This window comes from Bos indicus, chromosome 7 (assembly GCF_029378745.1).
Source record: "Bos indicus isolate NIAB-ARS_2022 breed Sahiwal x Tharparkar chromosome 7, NIAB-ARS_B.indTharparkar_mat_pri_1.0, whole genome shotgun sequence".
Taxonomy (NCBI): domain Eukaryota; kingdom Metazoa; phylum Chordata; class Mammalia; order Artiodactyla; family Bovidae; genus Bos; species Bos indicus.
In genome coordinates, this window is record NC_091766.1 from 93,339,218 (window position 1) to 93,351,004 (window position 11,787).

The 11,787-nt window shown below is 42.0% G+C and overlaps 1 protein-coding gene across 2 annotated transcripts in view; it reads right to left on the reverse strand.

Moving 5' to 3' along the window:
- KIAA0825 (KIAA0825 ortholog) overlaps positions 1 to 11,787 on the reverse strand; it is a 430,821-nt gene that overhangs the window by 58,904 nt on the left and 360,130 nt on the right. The window lies entirely within an intron of this gene.

Below are 11,787 nucleotides of genomic sequence, written 5' to 3' on the forward strand. Positions count from 1 at the left end.
CTTAGCACACACACATGCACACACATGTAATGTCAAGACTGTGAAACAATGTCTTACAGAATATCTCTTTCAAGGATTTACAATATGCAGGTCTATGCTGAACAGACAACTTGATCAGGAAAAGTGAAGGGTCTGAGATTTTACTCTGCTTACAAGCTAAAAGGATAGTCTGCCAACAGTTTCATTGCTGTTGTTGTTCAGTTGCTAAGTCACGTCCAGCTCTTTGTGACCCCATGGCCTGCAGCATGCCAGGATTCCCTGTCCTTCACCATCTCCTGGAGTTTGCTCAAGTTCATGTCCACTGGATCAGTGATGCTATCTAACCATTTCATCCTCTGCTGCCTCCTTCTCCTTTTGCATTCAGTTTCATAATTGCTGGCTGAGGGCCAGGGCCCTTTGGAAAGAGGTGAAGACCTAAAGACTCAAGGTACCATGGACAATGCCAGCTTGATGTTCACATTTGTTACCCTTGCCCCTCAAGTAACACAGGACAATTCAGATGCTGTACACACAGTGGGTTTGTGTCACAGTTGAGAAACCTCAAATTTAGGAACCCAATCTTCTAAGAGGGCTGCCAGCAGACCGGCCCAACCTTTGCCCCTAAGGGAGTTATTGTCTTTATTATCCTGGTAAAGAAACAAATCTAGTCTCTGCCTTGAGGGAGTCACTACTTCTATGCAAACATCCATGCAAAGAACTCCAAAATTACAACTCACTGCTGAACAACTACTGACAGGAGATTGCTGGATCCCACCAAAAACAGATACCCTACGTCGAAGGGCAAAGGAAAAGCCCCAGCAAGACAGCAGGAGGGGCAAAATCACATTTAGAATTACACCCCATACCTGGAGAGATGCTCAGAGGGCTCAAACAAACCTTGTGTGCACCAGGACCCAGAGACCCCACAGAGACTGAGACAGAACTGTGTTTGAGTGTCTCCTGAGGAGGTAGGGTCAGCAGTGGCCTGCCACAGGGGCAGGGGCTCTGGATGCAGCAGATACGGTTATGGCATAACCCTCTTGGAGGAGGTCGCCATTAACCCACCATAGAGCCGCCAGAACTTACACAGGACTGGGAAACAGACGCTTGGAGGGGACAAATAAAACCTTGTGTGCACCAGGACCCAGGAGAAAGGAGCAGGGACCCCACAAGAGACTGACCCAGACTTGCCCAGGAGTCTCCGGTGGAGGCATGGGTGGGCGGTGGCCTGCTGCAGGGTTGGGAGCACTGCTTACAGCAGTGCGTGCATGGGACCTTTTGCAGGAGATCGCCACTATCTTCACTACCTCCACCATAGTTTGGCCTCAGGTGAAACAACAGGGAGGGAACACAGCCCAACCAACAGAAAATTGGATTAAAGATTTATTGAGCTTGCCCCTACCCATCAGAACAAGACCCAGTTTCCCCCTCAGTCTCTCCCATCAGGAAGCTTCTATAAGCCTCTTATCTTCTCCATCAGAGGGCAGACAGACTGAAAACCACAGTCACAGAAAACTAACCAATCTGATTACATGGACCACAGCTTGTCTAACTCAATGAAACTATGAACCATGCCATGTAAAGCCACCCAAGACAGATGGGTCATGATGGAGAGTTCTGACAAAACATGGCCCACTGGAGAAGGGAATGGCAAACCACTTCAGTATTCTTGCCTTGAGAACCCCATGAACAGTATGAAAAGGCAAAAAGATAAGACACTGAAAGATGAACTCCCCAGGTTAGTAGATGCCCAATATGCTACTGGAGATTAGTGGAGAAATAACTCCAGAAAGAATGAAGAGACAGAGCCAAAGCAAAAACAACACTCAGTTGTGGATGTGACTGGTGATGGAAGTAAAGTCCGATGCTGTAAAGAGCAATATTGCATAGGAACCTGGAATGTTAGGTCCATGAATCAAGGCAAATTGGAAGTGGTCAAACAGGAGATGGCAAGAGTGAAGGTCAACAATTTAGAAGTCAGTTAATTAAAATGGACTGGAATGGGTGAATTTAACTCAGATGACCATTATATCTACCACTGTGGGCAAGAATCCCTTAGAAGAAATGGAGTAGCCATCACAGTCAACAAGAGTCAGAAATGCAGTACTTGGATGCAATCTCAAAAATGACAAAATGATCTCTGTTCATTTCCAAGGCAAACCATTGACTATCACAGTAATCTAAGTCTATGCCCTGACCAGTAATGCTGAAGAAGCTGAAGCTGAACGATTCTATGGAGACCTACAAGACCTTCTAGAACTAACACCCCCAAAAGATGCCCTTTTCATCATAGGGAACTGGAATGTAAAAGTAGTTCTTCTGTATAGTTCTTATGTGTATTCTTACCACCTCTTCTTAATATCTTCTGCTTCTGTTACATCCATTTCTGTTCTTTATTGTATCCATTTTGCATGAAATGTTCCCTTGCTGCTAACCTAATTTAGGCCACCCCTATCTCTGGCTTGGAGAAGGAAACGGCAACCCACTCCAGTATTCATGCCTGGAAAATCCCATGGACCGAGGAGCCTGGTGGGCTACAATCCATGGGGTCGCAAAGAGTCGGACACGACTGAGCGACTTCTGTGTGTGTGTGTGTGTGTGTGTGTGTGTGTATCTCTGGCTAGAATCACTGCACTAGGGATTTAGAAATCGATATCCAATCTCCTATCTGCCCACTCCCTCTAATCCCATTTCCACTTTACAATAAGAATCAACTGTCTGCAAAGTAATTCTGGTTAAGACATTTCCCTATGGAAAACCTTTCAGTGATTCTCCCATAGTCTTAGGATTAATAGAAATCTTTATCCAAAGAACAGCAAGGAGAGATAAGAAGACTTCCTCAGTGATGAATGCAAAAAAAAAAAAAATAGAGGAAAATAATAGAATGGGAAAGACTAGAGATCTCTTCAAGAAAATTAGAGATACTAAGGGAAAGTTTCATGCAAAGATGGGTACAATAAAGGACAGAAACAGTATGGACCTAACAGAAGAAGTAGATGTTAAGCAGAGGTACCAAGAATGCACAGAACTGTACAAAAATACATTAATGGCCCAGACACCAATGATGGCGTGATCACTCACCTACAGCCAGACATCCTGGAATGTAAAGTCAAGTGGGCCTTAGGAAGAATCACTATGAATAAAGCTAGGGAAGGTGATGGAATTCCAGTTGAACTATTTCAAATCCTAAAAGACAATACTGTGAAAGTGCTGCACTCAATATGCCAGCAAATTTGGAAAACTCAGCAGTGGCCACAGGACTGGAAAAGGTCAGTTTTCATTCCAATCCCAAAGAAAGGCAATGCCAAAGAATGTTCAAACTACTGTACAATTGCATCTCACATGCTAGCAAAGTAATGCTCAAAATTCTCCAAGCTAAGCTTTAACAGTAAGTGAACTGAGAACTTCCAGATGTTCAAGCTGGATTTAGAAAAGGCAGAGGAACCACAGATCAAATTGCCAATATCCGTTGGATCATGGAAAAAGCAAGAGAGTTTCAGAAAAACACCTATTCTGCTTTATTGATTACGCCAAAGCCTTTGACTGTGTGGATCACAACAAACAGTGGAAAATTCTTCAAGACATGGGAATACAGGACCACCTGACCTGCCTCCTGAGAAATCTGTGTGCAGGTCAGGAAGCAACAGTTAGAACTGGACATGGAAAAACAGACTGGTTCCAACTAGAAAAAGGAGTACGTCAAGGTTATATATTGTCACTCTGCTTATTTAATTTATATGCAGAGTATATCATGTGAATTGCCAGGCTGGATGAAGCAAAAGCTGGAATCAAGATTGCCAGGAGAAATATCAGTAACCTCAGATATGCAGATGACACCACCCTTATAGCAGAAGGTGAAGAAGAACTAAAGAGCCTCTTGATGAAAGTGAAAGAGGACAGTGAAAAAGTTGGCTTAAACCTCAACATTCAGAAAACTATGATCATGGCATCCAGTCCCATCACTTCATGCAAATAAATAGTTGGAGAAACAATGGAAACTGTGGCTGACTTTATTTTTTGGGCCTCGCAAATCACTGCAAATGGTGACTGCAGCCATGAAATTAAAAGACGCTTACTCCTTGGAAGAAAAGCTATGACCAACCTAGACAGCATATTAAAAGGCAGAGATATTACTTTGCCAACAAAGGTCCATGTAGTCAAAGCTATGGTTTTTCCAGTAGTCACGTATGGATATGAGAGTTGGACTATAAAGAAAGCTGAGCACAGAAGAATTGATGCTTTTGATCTCTGGTGTTGGAGAAGACTCTTGAGCATCCCTTGGACTATAAGGAGATCCAGCCGGTCCATTTTAAAGAAAATCAGTCCAGAATATTCATTGGAAGGACTGATGCTGAAGCTGAAACTCCAATCCTTTGGCCACCTCATGCAAAGAACTGACTCATTGGAAAAGACCCTGATGCTGGGAAAGATTGAAGACAGAAGAAGAGGACAACAGAGGATGAGATGGTTGGATGGCATCACCAACTCAATGGACATGAGTTTGAGCAAGCTCTTGGAGTTGGTGATGGACAGGGAGGCCTGGCGTGCTGCATTCCATGGGGTCGTAAAGAGTCGGACACGACTGAGTAACTGAACTGTGGTGAACATGCACAGCATGTAGAAGGTCTTTATGATGGGGACCAGACTTGTCTTTTACCTTCTTAACCCTTCAACTCTTCTTTCCAGCCACGTAAGAGTAATTTTGTTAACATATGTGGAAGTATGACATTCTTTCGTCCTTATAGTGTTACCCATCTTTTCTAGCTGGGAGTATTATTCTGCTTCTCTCTCTTCACTTCTCTGCCCCTCTCTCCAGCTTTGCCTGGCCAATTTCTACCCTTTTAATTCTAAAATGTCATTCCTGCCGTAAAGTTTTATCTATTGCTTCTGATCTGGATTGGCTTTCTTGCCTCTGTATCTCAGGAAGCCCCTATACTACTCTGATCATGGCACTTATGCTGGACTGTAACTGCCTTTCTCTTTGTCTTCACATACCACTTGAATCTCCAGGAGGAACAGGAATTGTGGCTGTCTTGTTATACAAACTACCAGGGTACCTAGCACATATATATCACACTCTCATTGAAATTTTTTGTAATGAATGAAGGAATATATGCATAAATGAGTGAATGAGTAAACAAACCATGTCTCCTACAGTCTTCCCTGCAACTAAAGTGCTGCATGGAAAAGAGGGTCTCTGTAAAGGTAAACCCTTCTTTCCCTTATTGAATAATCATGGGCATATTTGAAAAGAAATGGAAATGAAACCCTCAAAGGAAAGAACAAAAACAAAAAACCTTAAAAACAGGCTCTTATTCACCGGGACAAGCCTATGATATGAGAAGTTCATTTTCATTTTGCCTTGTCTCACTTGAGCATCCTTTCCTGATTAGCATCACTGTCCCCCTCCTCCAGCCTCTTCCACTAATTAGATGTCCAAGTGCTTCTGGTGCCCAGAGCCCTCCACGCCTGTCGCCTCTGGGCTTGCCCTCTCTGAGAAATGGAGAGATGAGCCCTGGTCCTAGGCCATCTTCATCCTTGCCTTAATTTACTCTTTATTACTTCTTCCTCTTTCCTTTGCCAGCATTAACACCGGCTGATGTCTTAATAACTCCTAGAGGCTTAAGGAGTTCTATTAGCATTCTAGGAGTTAAAATGCCTCAATTCGACTGAAAGACACCAGTAAATATTTAAGTAACTATGACAATCTACTGAGCCTTAGGATACCCTCTATGTTTCTGTGAGGGTCTTGCTTGAGTTCTGACAAAGAAAAATCATTAAAACATTTTGAGTTATATGTATGAAATATGATATTTGTTCAAGAGGAAAGTAATCTAAATAAAAATGTTAATGTAACATTGCTTCTTTTCTATTGAGGGAAACAATTTCAAAACATAAGAGAAGTGAGAGCTTCAGAAAGGCAACTTTTCAAGCAGTAGAAAGCATCTGGAGACAAATACGCAGGGACTCAGAAGGGAAGATGGAATGACAGAGGAGGAAAGGGAAAAGGATCACAACTGGCAATTAGGAAGAGAGAAGGGCAGAGCAGAAATCTGAATTTATTACCAAAGAAGATCAGGAGCTGGTGAGAGTAGTAAGAATGTGAACCTAGGGGACATGAAGCAGAAATGTTCGTCCACCAAGTACATTTTACACAGACCAGAGGAGAGACCAACGCAAGCAGCCTAGCAGGGCCAAGGAAACACCACTGGCTGTGGAATGGAGAGAAGATATCATAGAACAAAGAAGGATTTGACCTTAGACTCAGTGTGAGGGTTGCAAAGGGTTAGATATTTTTAAAAATCAATAAGCTGAAATACAGAAAATGTAAGTACGTTTTTCTTTGGTGCTAAATATGAGATGAAGTCAAAACTATTTAGGAATTAAAATCCCTTCTTTTGAACACAGTGGGAGAAGGAGAGGGTGGGATGATTTGAGAGAATACCATTGAAACATATATATTACCATATGTAAAAGAGACAGCCTGTCGGAGTTTAATGTATGATGTAGGCAACTCAAAGCTGGTGCTCTGTGACAACCTGGAGGGATAGGGTGGGGAGGGAGGTAGGTGGGAGGTTTAGAAGGGAGGGGACACATGTATGCCTATGGCAGATTCATGCTGATATATGGCAGAGGCCATCACAATATTGTAAGGTAATTATCTTCCAATTAATACAAATACATAATTTTTTTTAAAAATCCCTTCTATTTTTATTATTGTTAATCTCATTTACCTAAGTAGCTTACTGGCTTTCTGGATTTTTCTAACTTTCCCTGATTCATCTTCCTAAAATCCATTTGATTACAGCAGTCTAGTTACTGCTTTATTAGTTACCTTTTATGGTCACTTCCTTACTGCTTGGTCTCCTTTCCTTCTCTGAGAAGCTTCTTGAAAAGGGTAGTTACTGCTAAAGGCATTTTCTAGTGGCTACAGTAATCTACTGGCCTAATTCAATGAACAACTTTTAGTCCCAATCGAATTTGATCTCTCTGGGCATTTGAACTAATGAATGCTCATTCTTTCATGAAACTCTGTCCCCCTTGCTTCCTGGCACTCTTCTATTCTAGCTGTCTTCCTCACATATGCAGATGATACCACTCTAAGATCATGGCCTCTGGTCCCCTCACTTCATGGCAAACAGATGGGGAAGAAGTGGAAGAATGGACAGATTTTATTTTCTTGGACTTCAAGATCACTGCAGACAGTGGCTGCAGCCATGAAATTAAAAGACACGTGCTCCTTGGAAGGAAAGCTATGATAGACCCAGACACCATATTAAAAAGCAGAGACATAATTTTGCCGACAAAGGTCCATATGGCCAAGGCTGTGGTTTTTCCAGTAGTCATGTATGGATGTGAGAGTAGGACAATTAAGAAGGCTGAGCACAGAATTGATGCTTTTGAATTGTGGTACTGGAGAAGCTTCTTGAGAGTCCCTTCGACTACAAGGAGATCAAAGCAGTCAATCCTAAAGGAAATCAACCTTGAATATTCATTGGAAGGACTCATACTGAAGCTTAATACTTTGGCCACCTAACGCGAAGAGCCGATTCATTGGAAAAAACCCTGATGATAGGAAAGATTGAGGGCAGGAGGTGAAGGGGAGCCGCAGAGGATGAGATGGTTAGATAGCATCACCAACTCAATGGACATGAATCTGAGCAAACTCCGAGAGATGGTGATGGACAGGGAAGCCTGGCATGCTGTAGTTCATTGGGTTGCAAAGAGCTGGACACAACTCAGCAACTGAACAACAAAACAAAATCCCTTCTTCCTCCTTCTGTCCCTAATGTTACCTTCTGTAAACCCTGAGGCGTCTCTGAGGACTCTTAACCACCCAGACCTCCCTGATGAGCTCCAAATTCATAGCTCCAACTCTAACTGCTTCCACCCAGATCAGCTCCTGCCACTTCAAAGTTTATGTCCAAACTAGAATTCATTATCTCACTGCCTTCTCCCAACCCCATACTGGGCTCCTCTGTTGTGATTCTGGGATATGTAGGGAAGACTAGTCATTTCATCCCATCGAAAGGAGACTCTCCCATCATGCTTTACTCAGGTTGGTCCAGGACCCACAATGCATCACCTTATCATTTTTCTCTCAGCTGGGAATAAATGATCAGCTGGTTCATTTTACCCTATATAGGTATTGATTTTAACTGTAAGGAACAGAAAGCAAGGTAATAATATAGTACTAATAAAAGCAGGACTTCCCTGGTATCTAGAGTGGCATCAAGAATGGGGACTCCGTTTCAGAAGGTTTTTAATTTACTTTGCCTAGAATTGTCAGAGGAGTCACTATCTATGGCAGCTATGGCCTCATGAAATGTATTTCTTAATATAATAAGACTTGGAAGTTGAAATTACTCCTTGATCCATGGGCTGCAGAAAGGATGTGTGTTAGCAGGCATGAAAACAACGTTAATCTCATTGTACATCTTGATCAGCACTGTTGGATGACCAGGTGCATTGACAATGAGCAATAATATTTTGAAAGAAATCTTTTTTTCTAAACAGAAAGTCTCAACAGAGAATTCCCTGGCAGTCCAGGGTTAGGATTCTGCTCTTCCTCTGCAGGGGAACTAAGATCTCAAGTGCTACTTGGATTGGCCAAAGGGGGAAAAGAAAAGGTCTGAATAGTAGGCTTAAAATATGCAGTAAGTCATGTTGTCAACCAATGTGCTGTAATCCGGCCTCTTTGGTTCCATTTAGAGAGCACAGGTAGAGTAGATTGAGCATAATTCTTTTTAAAAAAATTAATTTATTTAATTGGAGGCTAATTACTTTTCAATATTGTAGTGGTTTTTGCCATACACCGACATGAATCAGCCACGGGTGTACATGTGTCCCCCATCCTGAACCCCCCTCCCACCTCCCTCCCCACCCCATCCCTCAGGGTCGTCCCAGTGCACTGGCTTTGAGTGCCCTGTTTCATGCATCGAACTTGGAGTGGTCATCTATTTCACATATGGTAATATACATGTTTCAGTGCTATTCTCTCAGATCATCCCACCCTCACCTTCTCCCACAGAGTCCAAAAGTCTGTTCTCTATATCTGTGTCTCTTTTGCTGTCTTGCATATAGGGTCATTGTTACCATCTTTCTAAATTCCATATATATGTGTTAATATACTGTACTGGTATTTTCCTTTCTGACTTCCTTCACTCTGTATAATAGGCTCCAGTTTCATCCACCTCATTAGAACTGATTCAAATGTATTCTTTTTGATAGCTGAGTAATATTCCATTGTGTATATGTACCACAGCTTTCTTATTCATTCGTCTGCCGGACATATAGGTTGCTTCCATGTCCTGGCTATTGTAAACAGTGCTGCAATGAACACTGGGGTACACATGTCTCTTTCAATTCTGGTTTCCTCGGTGTGTTGCCCAGCAGTGGGATTGCTCTTTAGAGCCCTACGATTTTCAGAATGGGCTTCAACTTCAAGTCAGCTACTGCACGAGTCGCTCATAAGAGAGTCAGCCAATCCTTTGAAGTTTGGAAGCCAAGCACTGAGTTCTCTAGCTGTGGAAGCCCTCCACGGCATCTTCTTCAAATAGAAGGCTGTTCCCTCTACACGGAAGTCTGTTGTTCAGTGCAGCCGCCTTCATTCCTTATCCTTTAGATCTTCTGGATAACCTGCTGCAGCTTCTACATCAGCACTTGCTGTTTCACCTCACATGTTTAGGATATAAAGAGGGCTTCTTCACTTCAGCCTCCTGAACCCATCTCTGTCAGCTTCAAACTTTTCTTCTGCAAGCTTCCTCACTTCTCTCTGTCTCCACAGAAGTGAAGAGAGTTAGGGCCTTGTTCTGGATTAGGCTTTGGCTTAGGGAAAGGTTGCTGGTTTGATCTCTATCTAAATCACTAAAGTTGTCTTCATATCAGCAAAAAGGCTGTTTTATCATTCATGTGTTCACTGGAGTAGTGTTTTTAATTTCCTTCAAGCACTTTTTCTTTGTATCCACAACTTCTCTAACTGATGCAAGTGAAAGTGAAAATGAAGGTTGCTCAGTCGTGTCTGACTCTTTGCCATCCCATGGACGATACAGTCCATGGAATTCTCCAGGCCAGAATACTGGAGTGGGTAGCCTTTCCCTTCTCAAGGGGATCTTCCTGACCCAGGAATTGAACCCAGGTCTCCCGCATTGCAGGTGGAATCTTTACCAGCTGAGCCACAGGGGAGCCCAAAGAATACTGGTGTGGGTAGCCTATCCCTTCTCCAAGGGATCTTCCCGACCCAGGAATTGAACCAGGGTCTTCTGCATTGCAGATGGATTCTTTACCAGCTGAGCTATCAGGGAAGCGCACTGATGCTAGAGGCCTGGTTTTCGGCCTGTCTCTGCTCCTGAAATGCCTTCCTCAATAACTGTACTCACTTCTAGCTCTTGATTTAAAGAGAGAGATGGGCAACTCTTCCTTTCACTACAACACTGAGAGTCCATGTAGGGTTACTAACTGGCCTACTTTCAATACTGTTGCATCTCAGGAAATAGGGAGGCCCAAGCAGGAGGAGAGAGATGGGGAAACACACCCAGGAGAGCAATGGGAACACACAACAACCACCAATTCAGTTTGCTGCCTTCATGGGCGTGATCTGCGGTGCCTGAAGACAACCACAAGAGTAACATCGCAGATCACCATAACAAATAATAATGATCAAGTGTGAAATGTTGCGAGCATTACCAAACTGTGACACGGAGACACAAAGTCAGCCAATGCTGTGTGGAAAATGGTGCTGACAGACTTCTTGATCAACACGGGGTTGCCAGACACCTTCAATTTGTAAAAGAATTCAATATCTGAAAAGTGCTATAAAACGAGATACGTCTGTGTTAGACTAGACGGTCATAAAGGAGCAGGAAATAACTCGCTGATATATATATTTTAACACATTTGTAATTCTCTACTATTGCCCTCTCTTTGGTGACAGTTTAGGAGAACGGAAAAGTACAGAAAAAATTAGATCATATTTTAATCCTCTAGTTGCCAAATTTTCATGCATCTACGTTAATTAAATAACTTGAATCAGGCCCTCATTTACACATTTACTCCTTAATTATTGTGATTATCTTCACCTTAAAATTCTACATCAACAGGAAATGAATCCCATAAAACAAAAAAAAAATATTGTGACATATTAATGTTGACATAAGAGGAAATTATGATCATTTCAAAGGATTTCTCCCCCTTTTTCACTGTGCATATGTAGAAGATGAGTATCACGCAATTATTCAGACATTTCAGATCTCAAATATCTAGATAACTGAATGAAACATTTCAAACTTAAATTACTCCCATCTTTTAATTTTCCATTTTGCTTTTTGAGTATAGACACAGTTTCAAATAACTTGTATATGTCATTTTTTAATTGCCTTAAAGTTGAAATAAATAGCATAATTGGAGAACTTCACAAGAGAATAAAGGCTTCGCTCTTAACAAATGTACATTCTCAGCGGTGATTTCACATCTTTTGTACATAGTAGCTTCCTCCTCAGATGAGGAATCATGAAAATTAGCTTCCACCCTGATTCACAAAACTGAGCTGGGAATGAATCCCTAATGTCACATATGCTATTTATACTCAGCATCATCAAAGGCTGAGCTAGTAGTCAACCAGCGAACAGCATCTTTAGTTGTACATATCCAAATTGTAGTTACACTTATATTTTAAAATGACAGTCTTTAATTTTTAAATCTTACTTTCTTAAAACTTATTTCAAAGAGTTATTATTATACCAGGATAGAGAAGATAGAACTACAATCTAGGAAGAACACTTTTGCTCTTCATATATTCAGATATCAGGG